Source organism: Pseudophryne corroboree, unplaced genomic scaffold (genome assembly GCF_028390025.1).
Source record: "Pseudophryne corroboree isolate aPseCor3 unplaced genomic scaffold, aPseCor3.hap2 scaffold_595, whole genome shotgun sequence".
In the NCBI taxonomy this organism is placed as follows: domain Eukaryota; kingdom Metazoa; phylum Chordata; class Amphibia; order Anura; family Myobatrachidae; genus Pseudophryne; species Pseudophryne corroboree.
In genome coordinates this window covers 71,871-98,317 of record NW_026970193.1, presented here as the reverse complement: position 1 = coordinate 98,317, position 26,447 = coordinate 71,871, and the positions used below count along the sequence as shown (strand labels likewise).

Below are 26,447 nucleotides of genomic sequence, written 5' to 3'. Positions count from 1 at the left end.
GGGTTTGCAATTTTGACTTGTCTACTTAAATATCACCAAAATCTGATCACAAGGTCAATTACGTCCCTGGGTGGGATTAAACCACCAACCTTTTGATTAATAGCTGAACACACTAACCGATTGCGCCACAGAGACACTTTGCAAAAAGTACATACTGACAAAGACTAATAAGCATTCATCTAGAACGTTTCCTAGAAAAACTTTAAAAAGTCAATAATCTGGAGAGTTTTTGTAAGATGTTTCTTCCAGCAACCAATGAAGAAACACATTGGTACTTTCGCATGATGAGTGAGTGCTTCAGGATCTCTTGCACTTACATGTGTAGCAGAGTACTGCACTGGAAGCATGCTGGGCCCATAACCCAGAGGTAGGCAGATTGAAACTATCCTTTGCTATATGCATTTTTTTTTGTTCATTAAAGTAATCCAAAACTGGGATTGATATTTTAGCTTTTAGTTTTACTTAAAGTACAATAACTTTTACCATTTTAATTTGTTTTAATAGTATATTGACAGTATTGTTTTCTTTCAAAAATCCAATTAATTTTCTTTACCCGATTATTAAAATGGTAATTGACAAAAACAAACTACATTGTCACCAGAAGAGCAATACAAAATGTACAAGTGATATATTAAAATCATCTTTCCAGCTTGAATTTCAATGACGCATTGGGGCAACGATTTTGTGAGAAACATCTTCACCCTTAAATAAAGATTTTCTTAATTCCTTACCTGTGTGCTAATTAGATATCACCTTGTTTTCACATTAAACAGACTTCCATATGAGAAAACAGCAAAGATGCAGTGGCTTGGATTTTTGAAAGAAAACAATACTGTCAATATACTATTAAAACAAATTAAAATGGTAAAAGTTATTGTACTTTAAGTAAAAATAAAAGCTAAAATATCAATCCCAGTTTTGGATTACTTTAATGAACAAAAAAATAATGCATATAGCAAAGGATAGTTTCAATCTGCCTACCTCTGGGTTATGGGCCCAGCATGCTTCCATTGCAGTACTCTGCTGCACATGTAAGTGCAAGAGATCCTGAAGCACTCACTCATCATGCGAAAGTACCAATGTGTTTCTTCATTGGTTGCTGGAAGAAACATCTTACAAAAACTCTCCAGATTATTGACTTTTTAAAGTTTTTCTAGGAAACGTTCTAGATGAATGCTTATTAGTCTTTGTCAGTATGTACTTTTTGCAAAGTGTCTCTGTGGCGCAATTGGTTAGTGTGTTCAGCTATTTATCAAAAGGTTGGTGGTTCAATCCCACCCAGGGATGTAATTGACCTTGTGATCAGATTTTGGTGATATTTAAGTAGACAAGTCAAAATTGCAAACCCCCTCTTATGGTGTAGGGTACCTGGCCTTCTCTGATGTAATCAGAGTTAGATCTGATTAAGTGATTTTATAAAAAAAAACAGCTAGGAAGCACAATTTAGCAGTGGGTTGCAGAGAAAAAGAAAAATGCTGGCAGAAAAATCCAATTGAGTGATTAAACAGCTCTTCATTTTCTGGCTTTATTTTTATGATAACAAATTTGTTCTCAGAAAAGTGTCCACAAAGCCAAGTATCTGATTAACATCTTTGTAGGGATGGTTTTTCACCTATTACTAAATTAAACTTGCTTCATTGGAAAGGCAGCAAGATGCATCCTCATTTCAATATCTACGGAAATAATACAGGTTGACACCAGGAAACATTAACGCCACTGCATCTTTGCTGTTTTCTCATGTGGAAGTCTGTTTAATGTGAAAACAAGGTGATATCTAATTAGCACACAGGTAAGGAATTAAGAAAATCTTTATTTAAGGGTGAAGATGTTTCTCACAAAATCGTTGCCCCAATGCATCATTGAAATTCAAGCTGGAAAGATGATTTTAATATATCACTTGTACATTTTGTATTGCTCTTCTGGTGACAATGTAGTTTGTTTTTGTCAATTACCATTTTAATAATCGGGTAAAGAAAATTAATTGGATTTTTGAAAGAAAACAATACTGTCAATATACTATTAAAACAAATTAAAATGGTAAAAGTTATTGTACTTTAAGTAAAAATAAAAGAGCAAAAATATCAATCCCAGTTTTGGATTACTTTAATTAACAAAAAAAAATGCATATAGCAGAGGATAGTTTCAATCTGCCTACCTCTGGGTTATGGACCCAGCATGCTTCCATTACAGTACTCTGCTGCACATGTAAGTGCAAGAGATCCTGAAGCACTCACTCATCATGGGAAAGTACCAATGTGTTTCTTCATTGGTTGATGGAAGAAACATCTTACAAAAACTCTCCACATTATTGACTTTTTAAAATGTTTCTAGGAATCGTTCTAGATGAATGCTTATTAGCCTTTGTCAGTATGGACTTTTGCAAAGTGTTGCTGTGGCGCAATCAGTTAGTGTGTAAGGCTATTAACCAAAAGGTTGGTGGTTCTATCCCACCCAGGGACTTAATTGACCTTGTTATCAGATTTTGGTGATCTTTAAGTAGACAAGTCAAAATTTCAAACCCCCTGTTATGGTGTAGGGTACCTGGCCTTCTCTGATGTAATCAGAGTTAGATTTGATTCAGTGAATTTATAAAAACAGCTAGGAAGCACAATTTAGCAGTGGGTTGCAGAGAAAAAGAAATATGCTGGCAGAAAAATCCAATTGAGTGATTAAACAGCTCTTCATTTTCTGGCTTTATTTTATGCTAACAAATTTGTGCTCTGAAAAGTGTCCACAAAGCCAAGTATCTGATTAACACCTTTGTAGGGATGGTTTTTCACCTATTATTAAATTAAACTTGCTTCATTGGAAAGGCAGCAAGTGATGTCATCCAAGCAGTGGGTCAAAGTTGGCTTCAAACCTCGTCTGCTTATGAAAAGAGAAAAGGGGTATGCAGGGCATGGCGGCCTTTTGCGGTGCTTGGATGACCCCTAGTTCGCATTAAATAATGCAGTCGAGTTTCCCACATTTGGGGAAATCACAGGGGTCAGCATACCAAGAATGCAATGAATGAAACGCTCCCTGGGAGAACAGTCTTCATGACCATGGTATCTCCTATGCAAAATAAGTATGATTTGGGATAGGGCTGGGGAGGGCCTCTGCTCAGGCACATCTCTGTCAAGTAAAGGAGATTCAACTGAGGCAGCACAAGGGAACTCTCATCTGGGGACAACAACTGCAGGGAGAACACATATTCTCAGATGAACATGGGAGGGCAGAAGGCTGCCTAATACTGAAGCACCCCCAAACAACAAACCAAATGCAACAACTAGTGCAAGCATTCCTGGGGGAAGGCCTGCAGCAGATGGATTTGCATATGGCGATGTCATCCAAGCAGTGGGTCAAAGTTGGCTTCAACCCTCGTCTGCATATGAAAAGAGAAAAGGGGCGTGCAGGGCATGGCGGCCTTTTGCGGCACTTGGATGACCCCTAGTTCACATTTCTTGCAGCAGCTGGGCACTGTAACAGCTCCAGAGCTGCTCTGTAAGGCAAGTAAAAGGGTGTGGGCCCTGCAGCACTACCTGTAGTTCGCATTGTGCGAGACCCCTAGTTCGCATTAAACACCCCCACCCTCCTTCGGTGTGGGGCTCATGTTGGCCATGCCCCAGCCCCTGAAGCATTCACGCTGATTTCTTGCAGCAGCTGGGCACTGTAACAGCTCAAGAGCTGCTCTGTAAGGCAAGTAAAAGGGTGTGGGCCCTGCAGCACTACCTGTAGTTTGCATTGTGCTTTGGAAGGCACAAAGTAAGCAGAGGGGAGGAGAAGTCAGGATAGTGCACAAGGGTATAGACGGGAGGGGCTCAAGAAAAAAGAAGTGGAAACAGACAGCAAACTAGGCTTCCAATGCACAATGCAAACTACAGGTAGTGCTGCAGGGCCCACACCCTTTTACTTGCCTTACAGAGCAGCTCTGGAGCTGTTTAATCACTCAATTGGATTTTTCTGCCAGCATAATTTTTCTCTTACGTCCTAGAGGATGCTGGGGACTCCGTAAGGACCATGGGGGATAGACGGGCTCCGCAGGAGACATGGGCACTTTAAGAAAGACTTTAGATCTGGGTGTGCACTGGCTCCTCCCTCTATGCCCCTCCTCCAGACCTCAGTTTACTACTGTGCCCAGAGGAGACTGGGTGCTTTTCAGGGAGCTCTCCTGAGTTTCCTGACAGAAAGTATATTTGTTAGATTTTTTTATTTTCAGGGAGCCTGCTGGCAACAGACTCTCTGCATCGAGGGGCGGAGGGGAGAGATGCACACCTACTTCTGTGAGTTGATAGGCTCTGCTTCTTAGGCTACTGTACAGCATTAGCTCCAGAGGGATCGGTACGCAGGTCTCACCCTCGCCGTCCGTCCCAGCGCCGCGCCGCCGTCCCCCTCGCAGAGCCGGAAGATAGAAGCCGGGTGAGTATGAGAAGAAAAGAAGACTTCAGAGGCGGCGGAAGACTTCATGATCTTCACTGAGGTAACGCACAGCAGTAAAGCTGTGCTCCATTGCTCCCATACACCTCTCACATGGCAGTCAGTGTAAGGGTGAAGGGCGCAGGGGGGACGCCCTGGGCAGCAATATAGACCTCTCTTTGGCAAATTAAATATATATGCAGCTAGGCACTGTATATATATATATAAGAGCCCCCGCCATTTTTTTACTATATTTGAGCGGGACAGAAGCCCGTCGCTGAGGGGGTGGGGCTTCTCCCTCAGCACTCACCAGCGCCATTTTCTCCACGGCACCGCTGAGGGGAAGCTCCACGGACTCTCCCCTGCTTATACCACGGTAGAAAGAGGGTCTTAAAGAAGAGGGGGGCACATAATTAGGCGCATATATATATGGAAATACAGCGCTACTGGGTAAACATAAAATTATTGTGTTTTTTTCCTGGGTCATATAGCGCTGGGGTGTGTGCTGGCATACTCTCTCTCTCTGTCTCTCCAAAGGGCCTTGTTGGGGAACTGTCCTCAGATAAGAGGATTCCCTGAGTGTATGGTGTGTCGGTACACGTGTGTCGACATGTCTGAGGTAGAAGGCTCTCCTAGAGAGGAGCAGGAGCAAATTAATGTGGTGTCTCCATCGACAACGCCGACACCTGACTGGATGGATATGTGGAATGTTTTAAGTGCTAATGTAAACTTATTACACAAGAGATTAGACAAAGCTGAAGCTAGGGAACAGTCAGGGAGTCAACCCATGCCTGTCCCTATGTCGCAGGGACCTTCGGGTCTCAAAAGCGCCCACTATCCCAAATAGTTGACACAGATACCGACACGGATTCTGACTCCAGTGTCGACTACTATGATGCAAAGTTACAGCCAAAATTGGCTAAATGTATTCGATATATGATTATTGCACTAAAAGATGTTTTGCACATCACAGAGTCCCCTGTCCCTGACACGAGGGTACACATGTATAAGGGAAAGAAACCTGAGATAACCTTTCCCCCCTCACATGAGTTGAACGAATTATGTGAAAAAGCTTGGGAATCTCCAGACAAAAAGCTGCAGATTCCCAAAAGGATTCTTATGGCGTATCCTTTCCCGCCAATGGACAGGATACGGTGGGAATCCTCCCCTAGGGTGGATAAAGCATTGACACGCTTATCCAAAAAGGTAGCGCTGCCATCCCAGGATACGGCTACCATCAGGGACCCTGCTGACCGCAAGCAGGAGGTTACCCTAAAGTCCATTTACACACATTCTGGTACCTTACTCAGACCGGCAATTGCGTCGGCCGGGGTTGTAGCGCGGTGGCAGCATGGACAGATACCTTATCAGCAGAGATTGAGACCCTAGATAAGGATGCTATGTTATTGACCATAGGGCATATAAAAGATGCTGTCCTATATATGAGAGATGCTCAAAGTGACATTAGTCTACTGGGTTCTAGAATAAACGCTATGTCGATTTCTGCTAGATGAGTCCTATGGACCCGGCAATGGACAGGTGATGCCGACTCAAAAAGGCATATGGAGGTTTTACCTTACAGGGGTGAGGAATTGTTTGGGGAAGGTCTCTCGGACCTAGTCTCCACAGCTACAGCTGGTAAATCAAATTTTTTGCCTTATATTCCCTCACAGCCTAAGAAAGCACCACATTATCAAATGCAGTCCTTTCGATCACAGAGAAACAAGAAAGTACGAGGTGCGTCGTTTCTTGCCAGAGGTAAGGGCAGAGGGAAGAAGCTGCACAACACAGCTAGTTCCCAGGAACAGAAGTCCTCCCCGGCCTCTACAAAATCCACTGCATGACGCTGGGGCTCCGCTAAAGGAGTCCGCCCAGTTGGGGGCACGTCTTCGAGTTTTCAGCCACATCTGGGTTCATTCGCAGGTGGATCCCTAGGCAATAGAAATTGTTTCTCAGGGTTACAAGCTGAAATTCGAAGAGGTGCCTCCTCGCCGGTTTTTCAAATCGGCCCTACCATCTTCTCCCCAGGAAAGGGAGATAGTGTTAAATGCAATTCACAAATTGTATCTTCAACAGGTGGTGGTCAAGGTTCCCCTGCTTCAACAAGGAAAGGGAAATTATTCGACCCTGTTTGTAGTCCCAAAACCGGACGGTTTGGTCAGACCCATATTAAATTTAAAATCCCTGAACCTATACTTGAAAAGGTTCAAGTTCAAGATGGAATCGCTAAGAGCGGTCATCGCCAGCCTAGAAGGGGGGGATTTTATGATATCTCTGGACATAAAGGATGCATACCTTCATGTACTCATTTATCCACCTCATCAGGCGTACCTAAGATTTGCGGTACAGTATTGTCATTACCAATTTCAGACGTTGCCGTTTGGTCTCTCCAGAATTTTCTCCAAGAATTTTCACCAAGGTAATGACGGAAATTATGGTGCTCCTGCGAAAGCAAGGTGTCACAATTATCCCGTACTTGAACGATCTCCTCATAAAAGCGAGATCAAGAGAGCAGTTGCTGAACAGCGTATAACTTTCACTGAAGGTGTTACAGCAACACGGCTGGATTCTCAATATCCCGAAGTCGCAGTTGGTTCCTACGACTCGTCTGACTTTGCTTGGGCATTATTCTGGATACGGACCAGAAAAGGGTTTATCTTCCGATAGAAAAGGCCCAGGAACTCATGACTCTGGTCAGGAACCTATTGAAACCAAAACAGGTGTCAGTGCATCACTGCACTCGAGTCCTGGGAATGATGGTGGCATCATACGAGGCCATTCCCTTCGGCAGGTTCTATGCGAGGATCTTGCAATGGGACCTACTGGACAAGTGGTCCGGGTCACATCTACAGATTCATCAGTTGATCACCCTGTCCCCCAGGGCCAGGGTATCTCTCCTGTGGTGGCTGCAGAGTGCTCACCTTCTAGAGGGCCGCAGGTTCGGCATTCAGGACTGGATCCTGGTGACCACGAACGCGAGCCTCCGAGGTTGGGGAGCAGCCACACAGGGAAGAAATTTCCAAGGTCTTTGGTCAAGTCAGGAGACTTGTCTTCACATCAACATCCTGGAGCTAAGGGCCATATACAACGCCCTATGTCAAGCGGAGACCTTACTTCGCGACCAACCAGTTCTGATCCAGTCAGACAACGTCACCGCAGTAGTTCATGTAAACCGCCAAGGCGGCACAAGGAGCAGAGTGGCGATGGCGGAAGCCACCAGAATTCTTCGCTGGATGGAGAATCATGTAAGCGCACTGTCAGCAGTGTTCATTCCGGGAGTGGACAACTGGGAAGCAGACTTCCTCAGCAGACACAACCTACATCCAGGAGAGTGGGGACTCCATCAGGAAGTCTTCGCACAGATTGCAAGTCGGTGGGGACTGTTCCAGATAGACATGATGGCGTCCCGCCTCAACAAAAAGCTACAGAGGTATTGCACCAGGTCAAGAGACCCTCAGGCAGTAGCTGTAGACGCCCTAGTGACACCGTGGGTGTTCCGGTCGGTCTATGTATTTCCTCCTCTACCTCTCATACCCAAGGTGTTGATAATAGTAAGAAAAAGAGGAGTAAGAACAATTCTCATTGTTTCAGATTGGCCGCGAAGGACCTGGTATCCAGATCTGCAGGAAATGCTCACAGAAGATCCGTGGCCACTTCCTCTAAGACAGGACCTGTTGCAACAGGGGCCCTGTCTGTTCCAAGACTTACCGCGGCTGCGTTTGACGGCATGGCGGTTGAACGCCGGATCCTAGCGGAAAAGGGTATTCCAGATGAGGTCATTCCTACGCTAATAAAGGCTAGGAAGGACGTGACATCTAAACATTATCACTGTATATGGCGAAAATATGTTTCTTGGTGTGAGGCCAGGAATGCTCATACGGAAGAATTCCACCTGGGCCACTTCCTTCACTTCCTACAAACTGGAGTGAATTTGGGCCTAAAATTAGGCTCTATTAAGGTTCAGATTTTGGCCTTATCCATTTTCTTTCAAAAGGAATTGGCCTCTCTTCCTGAAGTAAGTACAAACTTTTGTGAAGGGAGTACTGCATATTCAGCCTCCTTTTGTACCTCCGGTGGTCCCTTGGGACCTTAACGTGGTGTTAAGGTTATGGTTTGAACCACTTAAAATGGTGGAGTTTAAATATCTCACTTGGAAGGTGGTCATGTTATTAGCCTTGGCTTCCGCTAGGCGAGTGTCGGAATTAGCAGCTTTATCACATAAAATCCCCTATCTGGTTTTCCATATGGATAGAGCGGAATTGCAGACCCGTCCTCAATTCCTGCTAATAGTGGACTCATCCTTTCATATGAACCAACCTATCGTGATGCCTGTGGCTACGCGTGACTTGGAGGATTCCGAGTCCCTTGATGTGGTCAGGGCTTTGAAAATTTACGTGGCCAGAACGGCTAGAGTCAGAAAAACAGAAGCACTGTTTGTCCTGTATGCAGCCAACAAGATTGGCACCCCTGCTTCAAAGCAGACTATTGCTCTCTGGATCTGTAACACGATTCAGCAGGCGCATTCTATGGCGGGATTGCCGTTGCCTAATTCAGTCAAGGCCCATTCCACTAGGAAGGTGGGCTCTTCTTGGGCAGCTGCCCGAGGGGTCTCGGCACTACAGCTGTGCCGAGCTGCTACTTGGTCGGGTTCAAACACCTTTGCAAAGTTCTATAAGTTTGATACCCTGGCTGAGGAGGACCTCCTGTTTGCTCAATCGGTGCTGCAGAGTCATCCGCAGGAGCCCGTTTGGGAGCTTTGGTATAATCCCCATGGTCCTTACGGAGTCCCCAGCATCCTCTAGGACGTAAGAGAAAATAAGATTTTAAACCTACCGGTAAATCTTTTTCTCGTAGTCCGTAGAGGATGCTGGGTGCCCGTCCCAAGTGCGGACTACTTCTGCAAGACTTGTATATAGTTATTGCTTACATAAGGGTTATATGTTAGTTTTCATCGGTCTTGGACTGATGCTATGTTGTTTTCATACTGTTAACTGGGTAGTATATCACAAGTTATACGGTGTGATTGGTGTGGCTGGTATGAATCTTGACCTTGGATTAACAAAAATCCTTTCCTCGTACTGTCCGTCTCCTCTGGGCACAGTTTCTCTAACTGAGGTATGGAGGAGGGGCATAGAGGGAGGAGCCAGTGCACACCCAGATCTAAAGTCTTTCTTAAAGTGCCCATGTCTGCTGCGGAGCCCGTCTATCCCCCATGGTCCTTACGGAGTCCCCATCATCCTCTACGGACTACGAGAAAAAAATTTTACCGGTAGGTTTAAAATGTTATTTTTTTCTCTGCAACCCACTGCTAAATTGTGCTTCCTAGCTGTTTTTTATAAAATCACTTAATTAAATCTAACTCTGATTATGTCAGAGAAGGCCAGGTACCCTACACCATAAGAGGGGGTTTGAAATTTTGACTTGTCTACTTAAAGATCACCAAAATCTGATCACAAGGTCAATTACATCCCTGGGTGGGATTGAACCACCAACCTTTTGGTTAATAGCCCATGTAAGTGAAAGAGATCCTGAAGCACTCACTCATCATGGGAAAGTACCAATGTGTTTCTTACAAAAATTCTCCAGATTATTGACTTTTTAAAGTTTTTCTAGGAAACGTTCTAGATGAATGCTTATTAGCCTTTGTCAGTATCTACTTTTGCAAGGTGTCTATGTGGCGCAATCGGTTAGCATGTTTGGCTTTTAACCAAAAGGTTGGTGGTTCAATCCCACCCAGGGATGTATTTGACCTTGTAATCAGATTTTGGTGATCTTTAAGTAGACAAGTCAAAATTTCAAACCCCCTCTTATGGTGTAGGGTACCTGGCCTTCTCTGATGTAATCAGAGTTAGATTTGATTAAGTGATTTTATAAAAAAACAGCTAGGAAGCACAATTTAGCAGTGGGTTGCAGAGAAAAAAAATTATGCTGGCAGAAAAGTCCAATTGAGTGACGAAACAGCTCTTCATTTTCTGATTTTATGTTTATGCTAACAAATTTGCTCTATGAAAAGTGTCCACAAAGCCAAGTCTCTGATTAACACCTTTGTAGGAATGGTTTTTCACCTATTACTGAATTAAACTTGCTTCATTGGAAAGGCAGCAAGATGCATCCTCATTTCAATGTCTACTGAAATAATACAGGTTGACACCAGGAAACATAAACGTCACTGCATCCTTGCTGCTTCCTCATGGGGAAGTCTGTTTAATGTGAAAACAAGGTGATATCTAATCAGCACACAGGTAAGGAATTAAGAAAATCTTTCTTTATGGGTGAAGATGTTTCTCACAAAATTGTTGCACCAAAGCATCATTGAATTTCAAGCTGGAAAGATGATTTTAATATATCACTTGTACATTTTGTACTGCTCTTCTGGTGACAATGTAGTTTGTTTTTGTCAATTACCATTTTAATAATAGGGGAAAGAAAATTAAGTGGATTTTTGAAAGAAAACAATACTGTCAATATACTATTAAAACAAATTAAAATGGTAAAAGTTATTGTACTTTAAGTAAAAATAAAAGAGCCAAAATATCAATCCCAGTTTTGGATTACTTTAATTAACAAAAAACAATGCATATAGCAGAGGATAGTTTCAATCTGCCTACCTCTGGGTTATGGGCCCAGCATGCTTCCGTTGCAGTACTTTGCTGCTCATGTAAGTGCAAGAGATCCTGAAGCACTCACTCATCATGGGAAAGTACCAATGTGTTTCTTACAAAAACTCTCCAGATTATTGACTTTTTAAAGTTTTTCTGGGAAACGTTCTAGATGAATGCTTATTAGCCTTTGTCAGTATATACTTTTACGAGGTGTCTCTGTGGTGCAATCGGTTAGCATGTTTGGCTATTAACCAAAAGGTTGGTGGTTCAATCCCACCCATGGATGTAATTGACCTTGTGATTAGATTTTGGTAATCTTTAAGTAGACAAGTCAAAATGTCAAACTCCCTCTTATGGTGTAGGGTACCTGGCCTTCTCTGATGTAATCAGAGTTAGATTTGATTAAGTGATTTTATAAAAAACAGCTAGGAAGCACAATTTAGCAGTGGGTTGCAGAGAAAAAAAATTATGCTGGCAGAAAAGTCCAATTGAGTGATTAAACAGCTCTTCATTTTCTGATTTTATGTTTATGCTAACAAATTTGCTCTCTGAAAAGTGTCCACAAAGCCAAGTCTCTGATTAACACCTTTGTAGGAATGGTTTTTCACCTATTACTGAATTAAACTTGCTTCATTGGAAAGGCAGCAAGATGCATCCTCATTTCAATGTCTACTGAAATAATACAGGTTGACACCAGGAAACATAAACGTCACTGCATCCTTGCTGCTTCCTCATGGGGAAGTCTGTTTAATGTGAAAACAAGGTGATATCTAATCAGCACACAGGTAAGGAATTAAGAAAATCTTTCTTTATGGGTGAAGATGTTTCTCAAAAAATTGTTGCACCAAAGCATCATTGAAATTCAAGCTGGAAAGATGATTTTAATATATCACTTGTACATTTTGTACTGCTCTTCTGGTGACAATGTAGTTTGTTTTTGTCAATTACCATTTTAATAATAGGGTAAAGAAAATTAAGTGGATTTTTGAAAGAAAACAATACTGTCAATATACTATTAAAACAAATTAAAATGGTAAAAGTTATTGTACTTTAAGTAAAAATAAAAGAGCCAAAATATCAATCCCAGTTTTGGATTACTTTAATTAACAAAAAACAATGCATATAGCAGAAGATAGTTTCAATCTGCCTACCTCTGGGTTATGGGCCCAGCATGCTTCCGTTGCAGTACTCTGCTGCTTATGTAAGTGCAAGAGATCCTGAAGCACTCACTCATCATGGGAAAGTAGCAATGTGTTTCTTACAAAAACTCTCCAGATTATTGACTTTTTAAAGTTTTTCTAGGAAACGTTCTAGATTGATGCTTATTAGCCTTTGTCAGAATAAACTTTTACGAGGTGTCTCTGTGGTGCAATCGGTTAGCATGTTTGGCTATTAACCAAAAGGTTGGTGGTTCAATCCCATCCAGGGATGTAATTGACCTTGTGATCAGATTTTGGTGATCTTTAAGTAGACAAGTCAAAATTTCAAACCCCCTCTTATGATGTAGGGTACCTGGCCTTCTCTGATGTAATCAGAGTTAGATTTGATTAAGTGATTTTATAAAAAACAGCTAGGAAGCACAATTTAGCAGTGGGTTGCAGAGAAAAAAAAATTATGCTGGCAGAAAAGTCCAATTGAGTGATTAAACAGCTCTTCATTTTCTGACTTTATTTTTATGCTAACAAATTTGCTCTCTGAAAAGTGTCCACAAAGCCAAGTCTCTGATTAACACCTTTGTAGGAATGTTTTTTCACCTATTACTGAATTAAACTTGCTACATTGGAAAGGCAGCAAGATGCATCCTCATTTCAATGTCTACTGAAATAATACAGGTTGACACCAGGAAACATAAACGTTACTGCATCCTTGCTGCTTTCTCATGTGGAAGTCTGTTTAATGTGAAAACAAGGTAATATCTAATCAGCACACAGGTAAGGAATTAAGAAAATCTTTCTTTATGGGTGAAGATGTTTCTCACAAAATTGTTGTCCCAATGCATCATTGAAATTCAAGATGGAAGATGATTTTAATATATCACTTGTACATTTTGCATTGCTCTTCTGGTGACAATGTAGTTTGTTTTTGTCAATTACCATTTCAGTAATAGGGTAAAGAAAATTAAGTGCATTTTTTAAAGAAAACAATGCTGTCAATATACTATTAAAACAAATTAAAATGATAAAAGTTATTGTACTTTAAGTAAAAATAAAAGAGCCAAAATATCAATCCCAGTTTTTGATTACTTTAATTATAAAAAAAAAATGCACATAGCAGAGGATAGTTTCGATCAATCGACCTCTGGGTTATGGGCCTAGCATCCTTCCATTGCACTACTCTGCTGCTCATGGAAGTCCGAGAGATCCTGAAGACTAAATTGATTAAAGGCCTAAAAGTACTGGACTATAAGGAAAGACTTACTAGGCTGAATATGTATACACTAGAAAAGAGGTGCCTAAGAGGAGATATTATTAATATCTTCAAATATGTAAAGATACATAACAAAGAGTTATCAGAGGAATTATTTATTAAAAGAACACGTGGTCACTCGCTGCGACTGGAGGAAAGTTCAGAACGCAATGGAGGAAAGGGTTCTTAACTGTTAGGGCAATCAGGATGTGGAATTCCCTGCCAGGGAAGGTGGTAATGGCGGACTCTGTAATTGGATTTAAAAAAGGAATGGATACATTTCTGAATGAAAAAGCTATCCAAGGTTATAATACTTAAAATATCAACAAGGTTAATCCGGGGGTAACATGAGTTATAGTAGCTAACTAGTCATAAAACATTATTCAGCAAGTATGTAGAATCATCACAACTTAAAACAGGTTGAACACGATGGGCAATTTGCCTCTATTCAACCTCAAAAACTATGTTACTATATGTTACTATATTACTGTAGTATACAGAACACCACAATGCAATGAGCAGTGATAGTGAGCACTGATGAGGATACTAGAACTGACACTGAGCAGCAAGATGCAGCACTGGACTATTAGTAATGTACTGTAGTATGCTGAGCACCACAATGCAGCACAAGACAATGAGCAGTGATACTGAGCACTGATGAGGATACTACTGAGAACTGACACTGAGCAGGAGAGACACACTACTAGTATTACTGAGCAGCAATAAGTAACCACTGATACTGAGCACTGATATTGAGATTTCCACTGAGAGAACATAGCCACGTCCTCTCCGCTCTCTCTTCAATGCACGAGTAAAAATGGCGGCAACGTGCAGCTCTATATATAATATCCGAATCTCGCGAGAATCCGACAGCGGGATGATGACATTTTCCCTTGTTCAGGTTTTCCGAGTCTGGCGGGAACAACCGAGCCTGCCTCAGACTAGAGATGAGCGCCGGAAATTTTTCGGGTTTTGTGTTTTGGTTTTGGGTTCGGTTCCGCGGCCGTGTTTTGGGTTCGACCGCGTTTTGGCAAAACCTCACCGAATTTTTTTTGTCGGATTCGGGTGTGTTTTGGATTCGGGTGTTTTTTTCAAAAAACCCTAAAAAACAGCTTAAATCATAGAATTTGGGGGTAATTTTGATCCCAAAGTATTATTAACCTCAAAAAACATAATTTACACTCATTTTCAGCCTATTCTGAACACATCACACCTCACAATATTATTTTTAGTCCTAAAATTTGCACCGAGGTCGCTGTGTGAGTAAGATAAGCGACCCTAGTGGCCGACACAAACACCGGGCCCATCTAGGAGTGGCACTGCAGTGTCACGCAGGATGGCCCTTCCAAAAAACCCTCCCCAAACAGCACATGACGCAAAGAAAAAAAGAGGCGCAATGAGGTAGCTGACTGTGTGAGTAAGATTAGCGACCCTAGTGGCCGACACAAACACCGGGCCCATCTAGGAGTGGCACTGCAGTGTCACGCAGGATGTCCCTTCCAAAAAACCCTCCCCAATCAGCACATGATGCAAAGAAAAAGAAAAGAAAAAAGAGGTGCAAGATGGAATTATCCTTGGGCCCTCCCACCCACCCTTATGTTGTATAAACAAAACAGGACATGCACACTTTAACCAACCCATCATTTCAGTGACAGGGTCTGCCACACGACTGTGACTGATATGACGGGTTGGTTTGGACCCCCCCCAAAAAAGAAGCAATTAATCTCTCCTTGCACAAACTGGCTCTACAGAGGCAAGATGTCCACCTCATCTTCACCCTCCGATATATCACCGTGTACATCCCCCTCCTCACAGATTATCAATTCGTCCCCACTGGAATCCACCATCTCAGCTCCCTGTGTACTTTGTGGAGGCAATTGCTGCTGGTCAATGTCTCCGCGGAGGAATTGATTATAATTCATTTTAATGAACATCATCTTCTCCACATTTTCTGGATGTAACCTCGTACGCCGATTGCTGACAAGGTGAGCGGCGGCACTAAACACTCTTTCGGAGTACACACTTGTGGGAGGGCAACTTAGGTAGAATAAAGCCAGTTTGTGCAAGGGCCTCCAAATTGCCTCTTTTTCCTGCCAGTATAAGTACGGACTGTGTGACGTGCCTACTTGGATGCGGTCACTCATATAATCCTCCACCATTCTATCAATGTTGAGAGAATCATATGCAGTGACAGTAGACGACATGTCCGTAATCGTTGTCAGGTCCTTCAGTCCGGACCAGATGTCAGCATCAGCAGTCGCTCCAGACTGCCCTGCATCACCGCCAGCGGGTGGGCTCGGAATTCTAAGCCTTTTCCTCGCACCCCCAGTTGCGGGAGAATGTGAAGGAGGAGATGTTGACAGGTCGCGTTCCGCTTGACTTGACAATTTTGTCACCAGCAGGTCTTTCAACCCCAGCAGACCTGTGTCTGCCGGAAAGAGAGATCCAAGGTAGGCTTTAAATCTAGGATCGAGCACGGTGGCCAAAATGTAGTGCTCTGATTTCAACAGATTGACCACCCGTGAATCCTTGTTAAGCGAATTAAGGGCTGCATCCACAAGTCCCACATGCCTAGCGGAATCGCTCCGTGTTAGCTCCTTCTTCAATGCCTCCAGCTTCTTCTGCAAAAGCCTGATGAGGGGAATGACCTGACTCAGGCTGGCAGTGTCTGAACTGACTTCACGTGTGGCAAGTTCAAAGGGCATCAGAACCTTGCACAACGTTGAAATCATTCTCCACTGCACTTGAGACAGGTGCATTCCATCTCCTATATCGTGCTCAATTGTATAGGCTTGAATGGCCTTTTGCTGCTCCTCCAACCTCTGAAGCATATAGAGGGTTGAATTCCACCTCGTTACCACTTCTTGCTTCAGATGATGGCAGGGCAGGTTCAGTAGTTTTTGGTGGTGCTCCAGTCTTCTGTACGTGGTGCCTGTACGCCGAAAGTGTCCCGCAATTTTTCTGGCCACCGACAGCATCTCTTGCACGCCCCTGTCGTTTTTTAAAAAATTCTGCACCACCAAATTCAAGGTATGTGCAAAACATGGGACGTGCTGGAATTTGCCCATATTTAATGCACACACAATATTGCTGGCGTTGTCCGATGCCACAAATCCACAGGAGAGTCCAATTGGGGTAAGCCATTCCGCGATGATCTTCCTCAGTTGCCGTAAGAGGTTTTCAGCTGTGTGCGTATTCTGGAAAGCGGTGATACAAAGCGTAGCCTGCCTAGGAAAGAGTTGGCGTTTGCGAGATGCTGCTACTGGTGCCGCCGCTGCTGTTCTTGCGGCGGGAGTCCATACATCTACCCAGTGGGCTGTCACAGTCATATAGTCCTGACCCTGCCCTGCTCCACTTGTCCACATGTCCGTGGTTAAGTGGACATTGGGTACAACTGCATTTTTTAGGACACTGGTGAGTCTTTTTCTGACGTCCGTGTACATTCTCGGTATCGCCTGCCTAGAGAAGTGGAACCTAGATGGTATTTGGTAACGGGGGCACACTGCCTCAATAAATTGTCTAGTTCCCTGTGAACTAACGGCGGATACCGGACGCACGTCTAACACCAACATAGTTGTCAAGGACTCAGTTATCCGCTTTGCAGTAGGATGACTGCTGTGATATTTCATCTTCCTCGCAAAGGACTGTTGAACAGTCAATTGCTTACTGGAAGTAGTACAAGTGGGCTTACGACTTCCCCTCTGGGATGACCATCGACTCCCAGCGGCAACAACAGCAGCGCCAGCAGCAGTAGGCGTTACACGCAAGGATGCATCGGAGGAATCCCAGGCAGGAAAGGACTCGTCAGACTTGCCAGTGACATGGCCTGCAGGACTATTGGCATTCCTGGGGAAGGAGGAAATTGACACTGAGGGAGTTGGTGGGGTGGTTTGCGTGAGCTTGGTTACAAGAGGAAGGGATTTACTGGTCAGTGGACTGCTTCCGCTGTCACCCAAAGTTTTTGAACTTGTCACTGACTTATTATGAATGCGCTGCAGGTGACGTATAAGGGAGGATGTTCCGAGGTGGTTAACGTCCTTACCCCTACTTATTACAGCTTGACAAAGGGAACACACGGCTTGACACCTGTTGTCCGCATTTCTGGTGAAATACCTCCACACCGAAGAGCTGATTTTTTTGGTATTTTCACCTGGCATGTCAACGGCCATATTCCTCCCACGGACAACAGGTGTCTCCCCGGGTGCCTGACTTAAACAAACCACCTCACCATCAGAATCCTCCTGGTCAATTTCCTCCCCAGCACCAGCAACACCCATATCCTCCTCATCCTGGTGTACTTCAACACTGACATCTTCAATCTGACTATCAGGAACTGGACTGCGGGTGCTCCTTCCAGCACTTGCAGGGGGCATGCAAATAGTGGAAGGCGCATGCTCTTCACGTCCAGTGTTGGGAAGGTCAGGCATCGCAAACGACACAATTGGACTCTCCTTGTGGATTTGGGATTTCAAAGAACGCACAGTTCTTTGCGGTGCTTTTGCCAGCTTGAGTCTTTTCAGTTTTCTAGCGAGAGGCTGAGTGCTTCCATCCTCATGTGAAGCTGAACCACTAGCCATGAACATAGGCCAGGGCCTCAGCCGTTCCTTGCCACTCCGTGTGGTAAATGGCATATTGGCAAGTTTACGCTTCTCCTCCGACAATTTTATTTTAGGTTTTGGAGTCCTTTTTTTTCTGATATTTGGTGTTTTGGATTTGACATGCTCTGTACTATGACATTGGGCATCGGCCTTGGCAGACGACGTTGCTGGCATTTCATCGTCTCGGCCATGACTAGTGGCAGCAGCTTCAGCACGAGGTGGAAGTGGATCTTGATCTTTCCCTAATTTTGGAACCTCAACTTTTTTGTTCTCCATATTTTATAGGCAGAACTAAAAGGCACCTCAGGTAAACAATGGAGATGGATGGATTGGATACTAGTATACAATTATGGACGGACTGCCACGGTTAGGTGGTATAAAAAAACCACGGTTAGGTGGTATATATTATAATAATAATACAATTATGGATGGACGGACTGCCTGCCGACTGCCGACACAGAGGTAGCCACAGCCGTGAACTACCGCACTGTACACTGGTTGATAAAGAGATAGTAGTATACTCGTAACAACTAGTATGACACTATGACGACGGTATAAAGAATGGAAAAAAAACCACGGTTAGGTGGTATATATTATAATAATAATACAATTATGGATGGACGGACTGCCTGCCGACTGCCGACACAGAGGTAGCCACAGCCGTGAACTACCGCACTGTACACTGGTTGATAAAGAGATAGTAGTATACTCGTAACAACTAGTATGACACTATGACGACGGTATAAAGAATGAAAAAAAAACCACGGTTAGGTGGTATATATTATAATAATAATACAATTATGGATGGACGGACTGCCTGCCGACTGCCGACACAGAGGTAGCCACAGCCGTGAACTACCGCACTGTACACTGGTTGATAAAGAGATAGTAGTATACTCGTAACAACTAGTATGACACTATGACGACGGTATAAAGAATGGAAAAAAAACCACGGTTAGGTGGTATATATTATAATAATAATACAATTATGGATGGACGGACTGCCTGCCGACTGCCGACACAGAGGTAGCCACAGCCGTGAACTACCGCACTGTACACTGGTTGATAAAGAGATAGTAGTATACTCGTAACAATTAGGATGACACTATGACGGTATAAAGAATGAAAAAAAAAACACGGTTAGGTGGTAGGTATATAATAATAAATAATACAATTCTGGTCGGACGGACTGCCTGCCGTGTGCCGACACAGAGGTAGCCACAGCCGTGAACTACCGCACTGTACACTGGTTGATAAAGAGATAGTAGTATACTCGTAACAACTAGTATGACACTATGACGACGGTATAAAGAATGGAAAAAAAACCACGGTTAGGTGGTATATATTATAATAATAATACAATTATGGATGGACGGACTGCCTGCCGACTGCCGACACAGAGGTAGCCACAGCCGTGAACTACCGCACTGTACACTGGTTGATAAAGAGATAGTAGTATACTCGTAACAATTAGGATGACACTATGACGGTATAAAGAATGAAAAAAAAAACCACGGTTAGGTGGTAGGTATATAATAATAAATAATACAATTCTGGTCGGACGGACTGCCTGCCGTGTGCCGACACAGAGGTAGCCACAGCCGTGAACTACCGCACTGTACACTGGTTGATAAAGAGATAGTAGTATACTCGTAACAATTAGGATGACACTATGACGGTATAAAGAATGAAAAAAAAACCACGGTTAGGTGGTAGGTATATAATAATAAATAATACAATTCTGGTCGGACGGACTGCCTGCCGTGTGCCGACACAGAGGTAGCCACAGCCGTGAACTACCGCACTGTACACTGGTTGATAAAGAGATAGTAGTATACTCGTAACAATTAGGATGACACTATGACGGTATAAAGAATGAAAAAAAAACCACGGTTAGGTGGTAGGTATATAATAATAAATAATACAATTCTGGTCGGACGGACTGCCTGCCGTGTGCCGACACAGAGGTAGCCACAGCCGTGAACTACCGCACTGTACACTGGTTGATAAAGAGATAGTAGTATACTCGTAACAATTAGGATGACACTATGACGGTATAAAGAATGAAAAAAAAAACCACGGTTAGGTGGTAGGTATATAATAATAAATAATACAATTCTGGTCGGACGGACTGCCTGCCGTGTGCCGACACAGAGGTAGCCACAGCCGTGAACTACCGCACTGTACACTGGTTGATAAAGAGATAGTAGTATACTCGTAACAATTAGGATGACACTATGACGGTATAAAGAATGAAAAAAAAAACCACGGTTAGGTGGTAGGTATATAATAATAAATAATACAATTCTGGTCGGACGGACTGCCTGCCGTGTGCCGACACAGAGGTAGCCACAGCCGTGAACTACCGCACTGTACACTGGTTGATAAAGAGATAGTAGTATACTCGTAACAATTAGGATGACACTATGACGGTATAAAGAATGAAAAAAAAACCACGGTTAGGTGGTAGGTATATAATAATAAATAATACAATTCTGGTCGGACGGACTGCCTGCCGTGTGCCGACACAGAGGTAGCCACAGCCGTGAACTACCGCACTGTACTGTGTCTGCTGCTAATATAGACTGGTTGATATTTAAAGAGATATTAGTAGTATACAACAATACTATACTGGTGGTCAGGCACTGGTCACCACTCCTGCAGCAAAAGTGTGCACTGTTAATTTATATAATTGTACTCCTGGCTCCTGCTAACAACCTGCAGTGCTCCCCAGTCTCCCCCACAATTAATTATAAGCTTTTAATTTATACATTGATGACTGTGCAGCACACTGGGCTGAGCTGAGTGCACACAGACTGAGTCACACTGTGTGACTGACTGTGCTGTGTATCGTTTTTTTTTTCAGGCAGAGAACGGATATAGCAGAGAGAAGTGAACGGATATATTATATTAAATAAAAGTTAACTAGCAACTGCACTGGTCACTGACTGTGGTAAACTAACTCTGTCTGCGACTCTGCACAATCTCTCTCTCTCTATCTAATCTATCTCTATTCTAATGGAGAGGACGCCAGACACGTCCTCTCCCTATCAATCTCAATGCACGAGTGAAAATGGCGGCGACGCGCGGCTCCTTATATAGAATCCGAGTCTCGCGATAGAATCCGAGCCTCGCGAGAATCCGACAGCGTCATGATGACGTTCGGGCGCGCTCGGGTTAACCGAGCAAGGCGGGAAGATCCGAGTCGCTCGGACCCGTGAAAAAAAACATGAAGTTCGGGCGGGTTCGGATTCCGAGGAACCGAACCCGCTCATCTCTACCTCAGACCAGTGTAAACAACGTGGAGTTCGTGGGGAATTCGGTTCTCGGAGAACCGAACCCGCTCCTCTCTACCTTATACCCATCAATTTTTTTTATTTTCAATCTAAGCCCCTGCAGTTTTCTGTAAGCATCTGCTTCGCTATCATGATCAACAAGTCACAAGGGCAAACACTCAGGGCTTGAGGCATAGATCTTTGGACCAGCTGCTACAAGCATGGCAGAGGTGTCACTATCACTGGTGACACCCAGAGAGGTGGCGAGGGAGATTGTAATGCAGTGCGTGCAAATAAGCAGCGCAATGGTAAAAAGGAGGCATGATTTCATAGGTAGGGGCGTGGCCTGGTGGCCTGAATCTACATTTTGTTGCTCCGGGTGTCCCGGGGGTTGGGGGCTGCACCCGGGGACTAGTGTGTAAGCGGTGCTGGCTCCTGCACAGTGACAGGGCATGGCCACCCAGTATGACACCTCCCTTCTTGACCATGCTGTAATTGCAGTCGCACTGCAGTTCAGCGTGATCATAAACAATGGTGTAGCCTCCTGCTGGTGCAGACTGTATGTGCGCGCAGGAAGCCGCCACCATTTTTGTGATCACAGCGGCTGAATGTGATGTCATACAGCCGCTGTGACCACGCCCCCTGTGTCTCCTCCATTGCAGACCCCATTTTGAAGCCTTGCCCCCGCACTGCTCCATCCCTGACTTGGAAATGGAGTGTTGCTGACCCCACTCTCCCCCCCTGCCCCGATTGACAGGCAGAGGCGATCGCATGCAGGCACATGCATATGCTCTTAGCAATTTTTGCAGTTGGATCGCTTATTGTGATTGCAATCCAACCTGAATCAGGCCCTATTACCAATCACAATGCGCTGCGGGCAGTACAAAATTGGGTTAATATAGGAGAAAAACCCCCAGACCTGTGCTCCTTAACTGTACCTGGTGGCTAGTGGAGCGGCTGCCCAGTAATCAGTGTCCACCCCAGTGCGCACACGGCCCACCCCCTACGGCCACGCTCCCCTTTATCAGCGGCCTCGTGATCCGGAAGGGCGGTGTGTGTGTGTGACTGACCTTAGGAAGAAACCGGAGCCTCCGCTGCAGTGACCCAGCAACCAGGGCACGGGAGTATACAGCGCCGCTGGGAGTGATGAAGCTGCAGTAAAGATGTCTATTAGACCTAGCCTGCTGCAGCCCTTGTAGATTATCATAAAACAAGTTCTTCTTTTCTTGTCAAAATTAATAGCTAAGAATAGGCTGCCTGAGGCAGGCCCCTGTTAAGTGGCCTGCTACTGAAGGCACCAACTACAAACTGAACTCCCTGTTCATGGAAGCGGGGTTATAGAGGAGGATGCGCTGAGCATCTTGGGAACAGTCAAAAGCTTTGAGCCGGTTGGTGCCTCAGATCAAGATCCTACTCTACACCCCAATGTGAATCCTTGTGGAGTCCAGTGTACCCCACAGAAGAAATTAATGTGTCACACCCATTGGCAGCAACCTAAGAATAGCTGCTGACGGGCACAATTGAGAAAGGAAGGGGGGGGGCATTTGAATCCAGCACATAGATGCAATTCAAATATGTAATTTGTACCTTCCTATTTTAAAATATAATGGATGAACCTCACCCTGTGAGAACAATCTTCATGATCAAGAGATCTAATATGTAAAATAAGTATGAGTTGGGATAGGGCTGGGGAGGGTGGCAGCTCGGGCAGCCCCTCCCCCGTCAAGTTAAGGAGATTCAACTGAGGAAGCACAAGGGAACTCTCGTCTGGGGACAACAACTGCAGGGAGACCACATCTTTTCAGATGAACATGGGAGGGCGGAAGGCTGCCTAATACTTAAGCACCATCAAATATCAAACCATATCCAACAACTAGTACAAGCATTCCTGGGGGAAGGTCTGCAGCAGACGGATTTGCATACGGTGATGTCATCCAAGCAGTGGGCCAAAGTTGGCTGGAACCCTCATCTGCATATAAAAAGAGAAAAGGGGCATGCAGGGCATGGCGGCCTTTTGCAGTGCTTGGATGACCCCTAGTTCGCATTAAACACCCCCACCCTCCTTTGGTGTGGGGCTCATGTTGGCCATGCCCCATCCCCTGAAGCATTCATGCTGATTTCTTGCAACAGCTGGGCACTGTAACAGCTCCAGAGCTGCTCTGTAAGGCAAGTAAAAGGGTGTGGGCCCTGCAGCACCACCTGTAGTTCGCATTGTGCGTTGGAAGGCACAAAGTAAGCAGACGGGAGGAGAAGTCAGGATAGTACACAAGGGCATCCTTTTTTCTTAGTCCATAGAGGATGCTGGGGTCACATTAAGAACCATGGGGTATATACGGGATCCGCAAGAGACATGGGCACTTTAAGACTTTCAAAGGGTGTGAACTGGCTCCTCCCTCTTTGCCCCTCCTCCAGAATCCAGTTATAGGAACTGTGCCCAGGGAGACGGACATTTCGAGGAAAGGATTTATTGTTAAACTAAGGTGAGCATCTTACCAGCTCACACCTTAAGCATGCCGCAGAACGTGGCATTCAACAGAACACAAGCCAACGGCATGAACAATTGCAGCAAAAAGCTGACCAGAACCGTAACACAACATGTGTATAACCACAAGTAATAACTGCAGACACAGTATGGACTGGGACGGGTGCCCAGCATCCTCTACGTACTAAGAGAAAAGGATTTACCGGTAGGTATTAAAATCCTATTTTCTCATACGACCTAGAGGATGCTGGGGTCACATTAAGAACCATGGGGTTATACCAAAGCTCTTGAACGGGTGGGAGAGTGCGTACGACTCTGCAGCACCGAATGACCCAACTTGAGGTTATCATCAGCCAAGGTATCAAACTTGTAAAACTCAGCAAAAGTGTTTACTAAATAGCTGCTCTGCAAAGTTGCAATGCCGAGACTCCCCGACCAGCTGCCCAGGATGAACCCACCTTTCTAGTAGAATGGGTCTTCACCTAATTCAGTAACGGCAATCCTGCCGTGGAATGAGCATGCTGAATCTTACCACAGATCCAGCGCATAATGGTCTGCATGGAAGCAGGACACCCAATCCTGTTGGGAGCATACAGGACAAACAGAGCCTCTGTTTTCCTAATCTGAACCGTTCTGGTGACATAAATTTTCAAAGTTCTGACCACAGCCAGAGACTTTGACTCAACGAAGGTGTCAGTGGCCAAAGACACCATGTGGAAAGATGAACCACCTTTGGCAGAAATTGTTGACGTGTCCTCAATTCTGCTCTATCTTCATGAAAGATCAAATAAAGGCTCTTGTGATACTGCATGGTTTGTACTGTTTTCCATGTGCTCCCAGATCTTTCAAGCAAGTAGCATGGTCAAGAAAGTTCTGTTTGAAAAGAAACAAACATTTACTGTCATTGTTATGCAAATAAACTTACATTAAAGCTAACAAGAAAGCACACTCGTTCTGTCTTTAAACTGATAAAAGAAACCCCAATAATATGGGGCATGCAAAAATTGAGATAAAACTCAGTTTTGCTCCTCTCCACGGAAATCTTTAATAAAAGGCGAAATATTTGTTAGTTCTGAAGAGAAACCAGAGCATGACCAAGATTCCACCTGTCGCCTGAGTGCCATGCCAGCAGTTCTCATTCAGCTCAAAGTGAGCACCCAATTTGAATGAAAGAAAGCAGATTTCTCACCAGGCTTCCCCTTGCTATAAACATGGTTTGTACTCTTTTCCATGTGCTCCCAGATCTTTCAAACAATTAGTGTGGTCAAGAAAGTTCTGTTTGAAAAGAAACAAACATTTACTGTCATTTCTATGCAAATGAGCTTACATTAAAGCACACTCGTTCTATCTTTAAACCGATAAAATAAAACCCCAATAAGATGGGGCATGCAAAAATTGAGATAAAACTCAGTTTTGCTCCTCTCCACGGAAATCTTTAGTAAAAAGCGAAAGATTTGTTCGTTCTGAAGAGAAACCAGAGCATGACCAAGATTCTACCTGTCGCCTGAGTGCCATGCCAGCAGTCCTCATTCAGCTCAAAGTGAGCACCCAATTTGAAAGAAAGAAAGCAGATTTCTCACCAGGCTTCCCCTTGCTATAAACATGGTTTGTACTCTTTTCCATGTGCTCCCAGATCTTTCAAGCAATTAGTATAGTCAAGAAAGTTTTGTTTGAAAAGAAACAAACATTTACTGTCATTTCTATGCAAATGAGCTTACATTAAAGCACACTCGTTCTATCTTTAAACTGATAAAAGAAACCCCAATAAGACGGGGCATGCAAAAATTGAGATAAAACTCAGTTTTGCTCCTCTCCACGGAAATCTTTAATAAAAGGCGAAAGATTTGTTCGTTCTGAAGAGAAACCAGAGCATGACTAAGATTCCACCTGTCGCCTGAGTGCCATGCCAGCAGTCCTCATTCAGCTCAAAATGAGCACCCAATTTGAAAGAAAGAAAGCAGATTTCTCACCAGACTTCCCCTTGCTATAAGCATGGTTTGTACTCTTTTCCATGTGCTCCCAGATCTTTCAAGCAATTAGTATGGTCAAGAAAGTTCTGCTTGAAAAGAAACAGACATTTATTGTCATTGTTATGCAAATAAACTTACATTAAAGCTAACAAGAAAGCACACTCGTTCTGTCTTTAATCTGATAAAAGAAACCCCAATAATATGGGGCATGCAAAAATTGAGATAAAGCTCAGTTTTGCTCCTCTCCACAGAAATCTTTAGTAAAAGGCGAAAGATTTGTTCGTTCTGAAGAGAAACCAGAGCATGACCAAGATTCCACCTGTCGCCTGAGTGCCGTGCCAGCAGTCCTCATTCAGATCAAAGTGAGCGCCCAATTTGAAAGAAAGCAGATTTCTCACCTGTCTTCTCCTTGCTATAAGCATGGTTTGTACTGTATTCCATGTGCTCCCAGATCTTTCAATCAAGTAGCATGGTCAAGAAAGTTCTGTTTGAAAAGAAACAAACATTTACTGTCATTTCTATGCAAATGAGCTTACATTAAAGCACACTCATTCTATCTTTAAACCGATAAAAGAAACCCCAAAAAGATGGGGCATGCAAAAATTGAGATAAAACTCGGTTTTGCTCCTCTCCACGGAAATCTTTAGTAAAAGGCGAAAGATTTGTTCGTTCTGAAGAGAAACCAGAGCATGACCAAGATTTTTATCTGAAAATATGTG

At 43.9% G+C, this 26,447-nt stretch overlaps 6 non-coding genes and 1 pseudogene across 6 annotated transcripts; 1 reads left to right on the top strand and 6 right to left on the bottom strand.

The window, feature by feature from the left end:
* Positions 1-2,892: 2,892 nt before the first annotated feature.
* LOC135035141 (U1 spliceosomal RNA) lies at positions 2,893-3,071 on the bottom strand (annotated as a pseudogene).
* Positions 3,072-12,354: 9,283 nt separating this feature from the next.
* On the top strand, positions 12,355-12,428 carry TRNAN-AUU (transfer RNA asparagine (anticodon AUU)). The gene has a single exon. It is a non-coding gene; the product is annotated as a tRNA-Asn (tRNA).
* Positions 12,429-24,734: 12,306 nt separating this feature from the next.
* On the bottom strand, positions 24,735-24,850 carry LOC135035157 (U5 spliceosomal RNA). The gene has a single exon (XR_010230228.1). It is a non-coding gene; the product is annotated as a U5 spliceosomal RNA (small nuclear RNA).
* Positions 24,851-25,125: 275 nt separating this feature from the next.
* LOC135035151 (U5 spliceosomal RNA) lies at positions 25,126-25,241 on the bottom strand. Its single transcript, XR_010230221.1, has one exon. It is a non-coding gene; the product is annotated as a U5 spliceosomal RNA (small nuclear RNA).
* A 274-nt stretch (positions 25,242-25,515) lies between these two features.
* Positions 25,516-25,631, bottom strand: LOC135035155 (U5 spliceosomal RNA). The gene has a single exon (XR_010230226.1). It is a non-coding gene; the product is annotated as a U5 spliceosomal RNA (small nuclear RNA).
* A 286-nt stretch (positions 25,632-25,917) lies between these two features.
* On the bottom strand, positions 25,918-26,033 carry LOC135035149 (U5 spliceosomal RNA). The gene has a single exon (XR_010230219.1). It is a non-coding gene; the product is annotated as a U5 spliceosomal RNA (small nuclear RNA).
* A 270-nt stretch (positions 26,034-26,303) lies between these two features.
* Positions 26,304-26,419, bottom strand: LOC135035146 (U5 spliceosomal RNA). The gene has a single exon (XR_010230217.1). It is a non-coding gene; the product is annotated as a U5 spliceosomal RNA (small nuclear RNA).
* Between the last annotated feature and the right edge of the window lie 28 nt (positions 26,420-26,447).